This window comes from Panthera onca, chromosome C1, assembly GCF_046562875.1.
Source record: "Panthera onca isolate mPanOnc1 chromosome C1, mPanOnc1 haplotype 2, whole genome shotgun sequence".
In the NCBI taxonomy this organism is placed as follows: Eukaryota; Metazoa; Chordata; class Mammalia; order Carnivora; family Felidae; genus Panthera; species Panthera onca.
Genome location: NC_138346.1, coordinates 189,475,847 through 189,489,324, shown reverse-complemented (window position 1 = coordinate 189,489,324; position 13,478 = coordinate 189,475,847). Strand labels below are relative to the sequence as shown.

Sequence of the window (13,478 nt, the reverse complement as noted above, 5' to 3'; positions counted from 1 at the left end):
CTCCCTAGTCTGGTGTGTACTTGGAAGCAGCTGTGTGTTTAGTGAACGCAGCTCTAGGCATAGCCATGGCCCCTATCATAGCTCTGTGCCCCCTTTTAGCCACATTTGTGTGGAATTGTGCGGCCCTATTTGCGACTGTCTCTGAGGTAACCTTGGCCCTAACCTCTGGGCTGCTGGGGCTCTGTAGCTAGACAGCCCCTCCATCACAAGACACTGTGTGTCTTCCTAAACCATCACCATCAGCTGGTTTCCAGCGCATGGGCAGGGAATCAACACCAAGACCACCTTGGGCAGGCCCAGACTCTTCTGCCCTTAGGCCCCTGGGCCCTTCCACGGCTTTTCTCAGATGGAGAGAAGGGCAAAGATGTCACTAAAACCCTCCCTACTAGGTCTCACGGGGAGGGGTCATAGAGCTATCTCCTCCGATGGCCTCATTTGGCAAATGGAGAAACTGAGGTTCAGACAGGAAGTAACCTGCCCCAGATCAAACCCCAGGATTATGTTCCAAACTTGAGATAAAGCTGAGAATACCAAATGTGGAAACCGCATTTCACAGTTTCCAACACAGGCTTTAACGTGCCCATTTGACAGATGGGTATTAACAGTGGGTATTAGAACTGTTCTGGCCTGGAATTCTGGTCCTGACTCCACACCCGATATGTGACCTTGGATCATTCATACCCTTCTCTGAGCTTCTTTTTCTCACCTATAAACTGAGAGGCTTGATGGGTTTGCTTTTTAAGTGCCCTGTTCTAGCATGGTCCATGATCAGTCCTGGAGGCTGGAGGTCAGTACGATCTGGGAGGTCGTGTGCACCTGTTGGGTGATCATTATTCAAAGCTTAATTATGGGTGAGTATTAAGCATAGCCCAGAGGGGACAGCTGTGAATTTGGGGTCACACAGTGAACTGGTGGCAATATCAGGGTGAGAAGGAAGCTAGGCCTCCTGACGCCTCACCAACGCCCCCTCACTGCACCCCAGAGCTGCTCCCGGGACTCTCTGGGCCTATAGGTGTCAATGACTTCTTGACACAACCTCATGGACCTCCCCGAAGCTGTCTTGCCATTTCCTGAAGTCATATGCCTGGCATGTCCATGCCAGGCAGGTGCTGTGCTAGAGACTCTTCTTCCCATTCCCTTATTTAATCCTGGTGGGAGCCCATTTTACAGATGAGAAAGCTGAGGCTCGAAGGAGTTAAGAGATAATAATTGCTCATACTTTTGAGCCTTTCTTGACTGAATGCAAGACCCTTTGCTGGACACTCACTGAGATGAGGGGAGGGTGACAATCCAGCCTCCAAAATATCCCTCCCGAATAGCGCCAAGACCTGCATGGGATCTGCCAGCCTGATTTAGACAGCAATTTGCATACAATTTACCCGGAAAGCTGCACTGTGAAAAATATAATTACTTTTTTAATATTCTTGCTCTGATGCGAATGCTTACCGCCCGGTAATGAATTACTTGCTTAATGAAGATAAACCTGAATTGGAGATGCACTTTGGAGAGCTGCTGGGGCAGCCGACTTGAAGCCATCATTTGCAGCTGTTAATCTCTGAAATTGATGCCCTTGTTGGTAGGATCATAAATCGAGGGGAAAATCTATGAGCTCCAGCGCCTCCAGTAACTTACTCTGTGGCACTGGTGGAGTCACTCGGCCTCTCGGTGTCTCAGTTTCCTCATCTGTCCATCGTATGGGGGTATGATAGAATCGTAGAAATGCAGGCATGGAATGGGCCTTCATTCAAGAATGATCGAGCATCTACAGTGCGCCAGGTAAGAGCCAGAGGGAGGAAGCGATTTATTTTCAAAGACACACATAGACTGAGGGGCTTGGGAACCAAAACTGCGCAGCGTAACCACATCTCTGCTCACAGGTGCTATACCTGGATCCTTGCTCCTAAATGGACTCTAAGCTACCTCCCGGCTGCTGGTGATGGAAGAGAGCACCAGGTAGGAGTCAGATCCTCATAGGAGGGAAAAACCCTGTGGTCTGGTGTGGCCACTGGAAACTGACTGTTCTTGTACCTGATGCTGGCCATTTCCGGGGACCAATCAGAGCCGAGGCCAAGACTCCCAAGTCCCCCTTCACAGAAGTTTCTCAACACATACACCCAGGTGAGGGCTGAGGGTTCCAGGATAAGTCCCCAGCTTAGTAAATACGTATTTACCTCCTTCTATGACAAGGTGTTATATAGGGTCTAGGGACATAATTATGAATAAGACCAACAAGTCACCGCCACAAAGACCCCAAATTCTAGAAAAGTGTGGCAACCACTTAGAAATAACAAGTCAACTAATAATAAAGATAATGTCAGATAGTGATAAATGCTATAAAATTTTTTAATGGATAATATGATGTAGAGCAATTGAGGAGACTGTTTTTACTTGTTAGTCAAACAGACCTTCCTAAAGAGGGGACACCTGGGCTAAAATCTAAATAACACTAAGAAATCATCCTTGTGGGCACCCTGGCTGACTCAGTCGGTGGAGCATGTGACTCTTAATCTGTGTTGTGTGTGAGTTCGAGTCCCACATTGGGTGCAGAGATTAACTAAATAAATAAGAAATCATCTTTGTAAATATCCAAAAAAAAATGTGGTTCCAAGTAAGATTTGAAAAGCAGGCAGAAGCCAGGTCACAAAAAGCCATATAAGTTATGGAGGGGATTTCAGATTTTATTCTTAGTGCAAGGAGAAGTCGTTGGATGTTTTCATAAGGGGAGTGAGATGATTTATTGACATTTTAATAGATCATTCTGTAAGAAAAAAAATAGAAAATCTGGATAGCTCTATATCTTTTTTCGATAGCTCTATATCTATTAAAGAAATTGAATTTATAATATAAAAATTTCCCACCCAGATGGTTTCACTGGTAAATTCTATCAAATATTTAAGGAATAAATAATACCAATTGTACACAAACTCTTTCAGAAACTAGACAAAAAAAGAACATACCCCAATTCTCCTATTGGTTATTTATTTCTGCACAACTATCCCTAAATGTAGTGGCTTAAAACAATACTTTATTATTATTATATCTCATGATTTAGACAGGCCACACAGTGGGGTTGGCTTGTCTATGCTCCACAATATCTGGGCCTCAGCTGGGCTGAGATGACTCAAATGTCTAGGGATTATAACAACTGGAAGCTAGCTTAGCAATGTTTCTCTCTCTCTCCATATGGCCTCTTGGTTAGCGTGGGTCCCCTTACAGCATGGTGGTCTCATTTCCTGCATGGCAGACTGGGGCTCTAGCTGTGAGCATTCCAAGAAGACGGGAAGAAGTTGCAAAGCTTCTTAGGACCTAGCTTTGGAAGGACACCGCTGTTGGTCAAGCAAGTGCTCAAGTCAGCACAAATTCAAAAAGAAGAGAATTAGGCTCCACCTCTCAATGGAAAGTAGCAAACAATTTGTGGCAGTCTTTAACCTAACACACCTCTGATGCCAAAACCTGACAAAGACATTACAAGAGAAGGAAATTATTGTGCAATATTACTCACAAAAAAATGTAAAACTCCTTAAGAAAATATTACCAATCAAGTCCAACAACATATATAAAAGAGAAAACATTATTACTAAGTGTGGTTTATTCTAGGAATGTAAGTTTAACATTACAAAAAAAATCAATCCATTTGGGGTGCCTGGGTGGCTTAGTGGGTTAAATGTCCAACTCTTGATTTCAGCTCAGGCCATGATCTCATGGTTAGTGGGATTGAGCCCCTCATTGGGCTCTGTGCTGACGGTGTGGAGCCTGCTTGGGATACTCTCTCTGCCTCTCTCTGCCCCTCACCCACTCATTCTCTCTCTCTCTCTCTCTCTCTCTCTCAAAATAAAGAAAATAAACATTTAAAAAATCCATTTAATTCACATTAACAGAATAAAGAGGAAAAACCATAACATTGTCTCAATAGATGCAGTAGAAGTACATTTGACAAAATCCAACACCCATTTATGATAAAAAAAAAAAACCTCTTAGCAAACTGGGAATAGAAGGGATAAAGTATATCTATACTGAACTTACAGTTAATACCATACTTACTAGTGAAAAAAAATGAATGCTTTTCTCCACTTTAGGAACAAGGCAAAGATGCTTGCTTTCATTGCTTCTATTCAACATTGTACTGGAAATTCTAGCTAGCCAGTGCAATAAGGCAAGAAAAGGAAATAAAAGGTATAAGGACTGGAAAGGAAGAAGTAAAACTGCTTTTATTTGTAATAAGGGATCCTTAAAACAACTACCAAGCTCATAAAAGAATTTGACATATTTGCAAGATACAAAGTCAATATGCAAAAATTAATTGCATTTCTATATATCAACAGTAAGCAGCTGGAAAAGGGGAAATTAAAAAAACTTATTTATAATAGCATAAAAAGCACAAAATACTGGGAAAAAATAGGAAAAATCATGCAAAAATCTCTAAACTAAATACTATAAATCAGTGTTGAAGAAGACCTAAATAAATGGACTGGTAGACTATGTTTATGGATTGAAAAGCTCAATATTAGTAAGATGTTCGTTGTGCCTAAATTGACCTATATGCTCACGGCAATCTCAGTCAAAGCCCAGTACGGTTTTTTGTTGCCGTTAAGATGACAAGATTATTCTAAAATTTATGGGAACATTCACAGGAATTAAATAGCCAAGATAATTTTGAAAAAGTTTAAGGACTCACCCTAGCTAATCTAAAGAAATAGTTTATACATAACCCACTTTGGGTTATTGGTGTGGACTGGATGAGAGATGATGGGAACTGGGACTCTGGCGAGAGTAAAGACGATGGAGAGAAATGGAAGTTTGGAGCTATATTTTGGAGATGGAGGCAGCACAGTGAGATCTGTAGATGATTGTAAGTGAGGAGTGACGGAAAGAGAAGAACTAAATGTAATTTTTGCTTGAACAACTGGGTCTTAATGGTGTGACTTAATGAGATGGGAAAAGTGGTGGAGAGAGATGGAATAGGAGAAGTGTTGAGTCTCTGTTCCATGTGTATTAAGTCCGAGAGACCCAGGAGGCCTATATGGGGAGGTTTCAAACAGGCTGTTAAATATATAGGTTTGGAGTTCTAGGGAGAGATCAAGAACTGGAAATATAAATTTTGGAGTCAGTGTAGAAATGACACATATGGGCCTGGGTGAGATCACCTAGCCTGGGGAAGTAGACAGAAGGAAGAGGAGGGAGGGCCAAAGATTATTCCTTGGAGCACTCTCACCTTCAGAGGGAAGAGAAGCAGTAAGGCCTAACTCAGGAGTCTGGAAAGAAAGGTGGGAGGACAGTCAGGAGAATGTGATGCAGGGAAAGTCACAGGGATCGGAGAGGGGAGACGAGAGACATGGGAGGGGAATAACTCACATTGCTCCGTATCTTCCATGTGCCAGGCACTGGCTTGGGACCTTCACGTGCGCTGTCTCAGGACAACCTTGTGCAGTAGGTATTGTTCCTGAGACTCAGATTGATGAACTGACTTGTCCCAGTCTTATAAGCAGGAAGCGGGGAGCCCGGCTCTGCAGCCAGACCTGGCTTTGCAGTTCTTTCCAACAACCCCAAGCTGCTACCTTCTCCCGGTGCCTCCAGCAGGGGGTGCAAGACTAGGGGAAGGCGCTTAACGGTTCCTTGTCTGTAGATTGTTCATCTTTCAGGGTTATGAGGATAAAATGAGATAATCTGTGTTAAGCACCTGGTAGTGCTTGTTTAGCCCTTGCTAAACAGTGACGACTGCAGCTGTATGTGCAGAGCACAGAGGAGTCCTATGGTCAGTGAGACCACTGCCGGGGGAAGGGTGCAGGGGAAGGTTGTGACGGGCTTCAGGCTTCCTGGAGAAGATGCAGTGTGAGCTGAGGACTCCGCGGTTCCAAACACTGGTCTGTGATGAAGTTTCCAGTGGCTCCTGGACCAAATGAGAAAAAGGACGATGCAATAGGTTTTATGTAACGCCAAATGTGTTCCAATGTAAAGGATTGCTCTCTTTGTTTAATGTTTGTTTATTTTTGAGAGAGCGCTCACGCAGGCACGCGAGAGTGCAGGGGAGGGGCAGAGAGAGAGAGGGTGAGAGAATCCCAAGCAAGCTCTGCAAGGTCAGCGCGGAGCCTGATGCAGGGCTGGAACTCACGAACCTGTGAGATCATGACCTGAGCCAAGATCAAGCGTAGGATGCTTAACCGACTGAGTCACCCAGGCGAGAAAGGATTACACTTTCTCTTGAGATTGGCCTTCCTACTTCGTTGGTATTAAAGCATTCTTTTTGTGAAACCACGGTGGATAGAGAGTGGTAGTTATATTTTAAATATTGTTCCTGATGAAATGAAAACGTGGCAACCTTCTGTCATTCTCTGAACTTTCTTTTGAAGCTTTTAACTGGTTAATGAAATTCAAAACTATGAGAACCACTGACAGCTGGCGTGGAGAGGGCATTCTTGGCAGAGAGAGCTGCATGTGCAAACACAAAGGTGCAGGGAAAAGCACAGTGTATTCTGGAACCGCAAACAAGTAGCAAGAGTAGCAGGGACACCTGAGGAGAGGGGTTTGCAGTGAGTCTGAACAAGGGAGCAGAGGCCAAGTACTGGGGTGGGGTGGTCACCACGCTGAAATCCCCGCCCTCAACCTTTCAAAGGCCCAAAGTGACAGGGGAAGTCCCTCTGGCCTGAGCCTGAGCCCCAGGGCATCCCATGACCGTGCAGGATACGTGCGCGCGCGCGCGTGCGCATGTGTGCACGTGCACATGCGCACAAATCCTTGGTGAAGAAAGGAGTCTCGGAAGAAGACAGCGTTAAGGACGAGAGGGGCCTGGCCTAATAAGTGAAGAGACACACAGGATGGAGAGAGAAACCAGGAAAGGCAGTGGGGAGAAAAGGAAGGAGAACCCCAGGACTATCTAAGTTGGGGGAGCAGAGACTGCATGTCTGAGCACAAGTGTGTGTGTGAGTGTGTGTGTCCCTGAGATCTTGCGTGTCTGTGTGTTTGTGCATTTGCACCCTACATAATGTGTCTTTCTTTCTTTCTTTCTTTCTTTCTTTCTTTCTTTCTTTCTTTCTTTTTTTTTAGATTTTTTGATGTTTATTTATCTTTGAGAGAGACAGAGCATGGGCAAGGGAGGGGCAGAGAGAGAAGGAGACACAGAATCCGAAGTGGGCTCCAGGCTCTGAGCTGGCAGCACAGAGCCCGACGCGGGGCTCGAACTCATGAACCGGGAGATCGTGACCTGAGCCGAATTCGGTCACTTAACCGACTGAGCCAACCAGGCGCCCCACATGTGCCTATTTCTTACACATGATACTTGAAGGTGGACCTGGGGGAGGGCAAGTCCTTGAACCCATGTCCTTGTCAGCCTTGAGAGCCCTCCAGCTGGAGTGCGGGGCGGGAGAGGCCCTGTGGGGCAGGGGTGGCCTTTCCAGAGCCCTGCTCTCAGCCTGGCTCCGTCGGTAGAGGCTCAGTTTGCCTGTCTGCAACGCTCTCCACCCCCCCACCTCGGTGTCTCCCTCCGAGGCTGGTCTTGGGCTCCAGATGGCTCAGCTCACTGTCCCTGTGAGCAGACCGAGGTCAGCCTGGCCGCCCTCCTCAATGCCCACCTCCCCCCTGCCTCAGGTCCCCTCTTGCAGGTTTCTCCCGAGTCAGGCCTCTCTGATGGGTCTTGGAGAGCAGGCTTCCCCCTCAGTGCCTTGCCTTTGCCGCTTGGCCTCTTGGCCCACGTCCAGGAGCCTGCCAGGGGGAGTTCAGCAGAGAGAAAAAGTGGGGCAGGGTGGGCGGTTGTGTCTGGGCGTGATGAGGGTACCCCGTGAGTGTGTGTCCGTGTAAGTTGGAGCATGACAGGTGTATCCGTGAGCAAATGGCATGCCCGTGTCAGAGCGCCCCTGGCAACGCTGATGTGTGAGTGTGTGCAAGACAAGACTGTGTGTGAAAGTGGGGGGGGGGGGAGGGGCTGTGAATACAAGCTCACATTTATCAAGCGCCCACTGTTAGGCAGGCAGGACGCTAAGTGCTTCGCTCAGATTATCTCATTTAATAAGTGTGACAGCATGTGAGAGGGTGAGAGAGGGGCGCAGAGGGCGGGTGGCTGGAGTCCTCGCGCACTGCGCCCCAGCAGAGCCACCCAGGCAGGTGTGAAGCGGGCCTCAGGCCCGTCACCATATGGAGGCCGGCAGCAGGAGGGAAGAGGCTATTCCCTGGGGTCCAGCCCGGCTCCCTGTCCCGTCCTCAGCTCTTCCCAGGGATGGGCTGACTCCCTCCCGGGACAGAAGACTGCCTGGTTCTTGTGTTCCCTCCCACTGTGCTTAGCACGGGCTTAACCAGGTGCTTAACCGGCCCCTATTCTTCCATAGAGGGCGAGGCAGGCCCTTGGAAACGTCTGTGCATTGGTTCAGCCCGGTCCTTACTCTGTAAATGTCACATGAAGGGGAGGAGAAGCCCCATGGGTCAGAAGCCAGGCCTCACAAACAAAGGAAGGAGTGGCTGCAGCTGTCTGAGCTGAGCCAAAATGGCTAAGGTGCCATTAGACTCACCCGAGGCCTCAGAGGCCCCTTCTTTGGCCCATTGCTTTATCCCACTCCTGTTTGGGTCTCAGGTAAGTGAAGGTGCTTGGAAGTGAGCACTGGGGTCTCTTGTCACCCCGGTGGTAACACTGCAAGGATTTCTAGAGGAACAGTGACAGGAAGGAGGGGGAGGGAAGAGGGCGGAGGGAGGAAAACCATGGAGGTAAATGGAGTCTCTCCTGTCCCCTGCATCAACCACCCCGTGGGGGCAGGCCAGTTATTCAGAGACATGCTCTACAAGTATCAGAAGACCCAGAACAGCAGCCGTGGGGAGGGCTTCCGGGAGGAAGCTGGCGGCCCTGGAACACAGGATTGCCACAGGGAGGGGTCGGAACTGGGGGAATAGTTCCAGGAAGGGCCAGCAAGTACGTTTGGGGGTCAAATGCACCTCCGAAAGAGCACGTCACCTCCCACCCCCTCCCTGAGATGGTAGTTTTCAGGAAAATACTAGTATTAGTTTATCATTTGTTGAGTATTTTGAGAGAAATACGATATTATTCCTGCATGAGGAAATCAAGTTTCAAAAAGGCAAAGGTCCTTGTCCAAAGCCTCACACAGAACCAGTGCCGGGATCTGAACCCAGGGCTCGGCTTCAAGCCTCGTGTACTGACCAACTCGTGTCACACTGCTGCCCACGTCTCAAGCCCACCCCTGCTAGGTCTCGGAAGTTGTGGCACCAGCACGGGCCAGGCTTTGGGGCTCAAAACCTCAGCGTCCCCTCCACCACCACTTCCAGCAGGTGCCAGATCCTGAGTATCCTTCCTCCTCAGGGTTGCAATCAGACGGCTGTGGATTCCGATCCCAGCTCCATCACTTGTCAGCTGGGTGATCCTGGGGAAGTCACTTAACCTCTCTGTGCCTCAGTTTTCTTTATGAGGGAAAGAGAATGGCACTTAGAGGATTGTGGTGAGATTTTTTATAAGTTTATTTATTTATTTTGAGAGAGTGAGGGAGGGGCAGAGAGGGAAGAAGAGAGAGAATCCCAAGCAGGTTCCGCACTGTCAACGCAGAGCGCGGCTGTGGGCTTGAACTCCCGAGCCATGAGATCGTGACTTGAGCCAAAGTCAAGAGTGGGACACTCAACCGACTGAGCCACCCAGGCGCCCCAGGGTTGTAGGGAGATTTTAACCAGTGAATGCCTGTAAGGAACGGAGCACAATGTCCAGCATAATAGATACTCAGGAAACGTGAGCTATTTTTATTTCCACTAAACTACATGCTGTTCTTGTAACTGTCCTATACAGGGACCTGTCACTCCTGCCTCATACCTTGCAGATGAACAAGGCAGACTGGCCGGAAATTCCAGAATACATCATGCTACCTGCACCGGTCTGGCTCAGGCTACCGTAACAAAGCCCACAGGCTGGGGGCTTAAACAATGGAAATTTATTTCCTCACGGTTCTGGAGGCTAGAAGTCCAAGATCAATAAAAAGTGTTGGCAGGTTTGGTTTCTCTGAGGCCTCTCTCCTTGGCTTGCAGACACATGGCCTTTCCTCTGTGTGTCTTTTCCTGTCTCTTTGTGTGTCCAAATTTCTTCTTCTTATAAGGGAACCAGTCAGATTGGATTAGGGCCCACCCATATGACATCATTCAACCTTAATTACTTCTTTAAAGGCCCTATCGCCAAATACAGCCACTTTCTGAGGTATTGGGGTTTAGCGCTCTAACATACAAATATTATGGGGGACACAGTTCAGCTCATAATATGACGTTCCTTTTCCGGGTGTTTGCTCGTGTTGCCTTTCTCTCTGCCTGGAACACTGTCCACATTCTCTCCTCCCATCCCCTGAAGACAGCCTCCTACTCATCGTCTAAAACTCAGAGCATCACCACCACCAAGAAGGCTTCCTGGCTAGACTGCTATCTCCTCTGGCCTCCCACAGCACCCTACCCATATCATGGCAGGCACCACACTCTAAGAACTGTCTTTTCATATTGCCTGTCTCCCCTGCTCAGGTAGATGTCTATTGTTTTGATCTGTACAGCATTTTCTCTGCCCCTTCCTCACATGGAAGAAATGACACTCCCACTGGTACCTCCCCTCCTCACGGCCTCATTTAACCTTTCACCTCCTCACAGGGCCCATCTCCCCGGTCACCCTGGGGGTTAGGGCTTCAAGATATGAATGAGGGCAGGAGGGACACAAACATTCAGTCCACAACAGTTGGTGAGAATGTGGAGGAATTAGGACTCTCATATCTTGTTGGTGGGAATGCAAAATGGGGCACCAAATCATGGTTCCTGCTGCTTGCCACTGGGATGAGCATGTGACTCCTTCCTTGAGCTTTTCGTCTGTGAATGCTGGGTGAGAAGATACTTCCATTTCCCCTGGGGTCCAGAACGATGTAAGCCTGGAGCTTTGTGTGGCCGTGCCCCACTCTCCTCCCACCACGAAGGGCCTCAGAGGAAACACCTACTGTGGGCCAGATTCTTGAATGAACTGTAAACATTTCATGTTTCATTTTCTAGTGTTTGGGATAAGTAACACATTGAAATGGTTCAAAAACTCAAAATAATATATAAAGCTATACAATGAGAGTGCTCAGTTTTATTCCTGTTCCTGACCCACCTCCGGCCACATGGCTAATCGCTTTATTTCCTGTAGATCCTTCAAATGGTTATTTATGGCAATATAAGCAAGTAACAATTATATGTGTGTGTGTGTGTGTGTGTGTGTGTGTGTGTGTGTGTGTGTATTATTGTCTCTCTCTTTTTTTAAAGCAGTGGCCTTTGGATCTGAAAGTCTGGGTTTCAGGCACACCACATTTTTTCCTGATGTTTTGTTTGTTTGTTTGTTTGTTTATTTATTTATTTATTTGAGAGAGAGAGAGAGAGACAGAGCAAGCACAAATGGGTGGGGGAGGGGCAGAGAGAGAGAGAGAGAGTGAGAGAAAGAGAGAGAAAACCTCAAGCAGGCTCTGCACTGTCAGCAACAAGCCCGATGTGGGGCTCGATCTCGCAAACCATGAGATCATGACCTGAGCTGAAATCAAGAGTCAGACACTAAACTGACTGAGACACCCAGATGCCCCTCTCCCTCTTTCGTCAAAGAAAGAATACTATACACACATATACTATATCATATAGTATTATATATAGTTCTACACCTTGTTTGTTTTCCTTTACCAATATATTCTGGTATGCTTTCTATAAAGTATCCCCATGACCCTTCTCTTTCTTTTTTACAGCTGCATAATATTCCAACGTGGGAATGAACTACACAGTTCCTGATGACGAACACCAGGGTTATTTCCAATGTGTTGCAACCAATAGGCTGTGTAGGTATCGTTTTACATGAGTATAAGAATATACGTGGGCTTAATAATAAAATGATAAGCCAATTGAAAAAACTGGGCAAGGTATTTGAATATACATTCCTCTAAAGAAGATACACGAATGGCTGATAAGCACATGAAAAGATAGTCACCATTGTTAGCCATTAGGGAAACCCAAATCTAAACCACAATGAGATACCACATCCACGAGGATGGCAATAATCAAAAAGACAGACAATAACAAGTGTTGGTGTCTTAGCCTACTCAGGTTACTATGACAAAAAGACCACAGACTGGTTGGTTTAAACAACAGAAATTTATTTCTCGTAGCTCTAAAGGCCAAGAAGTCCAGGATTAAGGTGTTGGCCAATTGGTTTCTTGTGAGACTTCACTTTCTGGTTGTAAATGGCTGCCATGTCACTGTGTGCTCGATGGACTCTTTGTGCACGTTCAGAGAAAGGAGAGAGAGCTCTGCTGTCTCTTCTTATAAGGGCAGCGATCAGATTAGAGTTCCACCATTAGGACTTCGTTTAAGCTTTCACCTCCTCACGGGCCCCATCTCCAAACAGAGCTGCACTGAGGGTTAGGGCTTCCGCATATGAATTTGGGAGGCATGAAAACATTCCGTCCCTAATAGTTGGTGAGACTGTGGAGAAATTGGAACTCTAATACCTTGTTGGTGGGAATGCATAATGGTGCAACCACTTTGGAAAACAGTTTGGAAGTTGTTCGAAATGTTAAACATGGAGTTATCCTTTGACTCAGAAAGTCTACTCCTAGGTAGATATCCAAGAGAAATGAAAACCTGTGTCCATGCAAAAACTTGTACGTGCATGTTCATAGCAGCATTATTCATAACAGGCAAAAATAGAAACAATCCAAATGTTGGATTCATCAACCGGTGAATGGGTAAAGATGTGGTATATCCAGATAATGGAATATTATTAAGCAATAAAAGCAATGAAGTACTGATCCATGCTACAGTATAGATGAAACTTGAAAGCATTATGCTAAGTGAAGGAAGCCAGCCACAAAGGATGACATTTGTGTGAATTCCATTTATATGAAATTTCCAGAATAAGCAAATCTGTGGAGAGAGAAATCAGATTCGTTGTTGTCTGGGGCTGAGGCAATTGGTAGGAAATTACGGGGATTGCTAATAGGTATGGAGTTTCTTCCGGGGGGGCGGGGGGGTAGAAATCTTTTAAAATAGGTTGTACCACTCTGTGAATAAACCAAAGTCATTATATTTTACAGGTTAAATGGGTGAATTGTGTGGTATCAGAATTATAACTTGAAAGAACTGTTGATATAAATAGAGTCCCAGAACTGCAACTGCTGGGCAAAAGGGTAAATGCATTTAAAATTTGATCAGTATTGACACATGTGGCTAGAAGGTTCTTACATTTTTCATTCTCACTAGCGATACATAAAAGTGCAAGGTGGGTACTATTATCTCTATTTTATACAAGAAACTGAGGCCTGGATAATCCAATATCACGCAATAAATAATATCCAAGATGTAATAAATCAGCTGGTGCTCTGTTGCATCTTACTTATTTGGTGTTTTTCCTTTTTTTCTAAAAAAATTTTTTTTTAACATTTATTTATTTTTGAGCGACAGAGACAGAGCACGAGTGGGGGAGGGGCAGAGAGAGAGAGGGAGACACACAATCT

General features: G+C 46.3%; 1 long non-coding RNA gene across 1 annotated transcript in view; it reads left to right on the top strand.

Annotated features, from left to right (window-relative positions):
- The window catches only part of LOC132672844 (uncharacterized), a 44,263-nt gene extending 34,249 nt beyond the window's left edge, over window positions 1-10,014 (top strand). The window contains exons 3-4 of the long non-coding RNA XR_013557112.1: window positions 1,878-1,953; window positions 9,770-10,014. This is a non-coding gene — a long non-coding RNA (uncharacterized LOC132672844). The remainder of the gene's footprint in view (window positions 1-1,877; window positions 1,954-9,769) is intronic.
- Window positions 10,015-13,478: the final 3,464 nt, after the last annotated feature.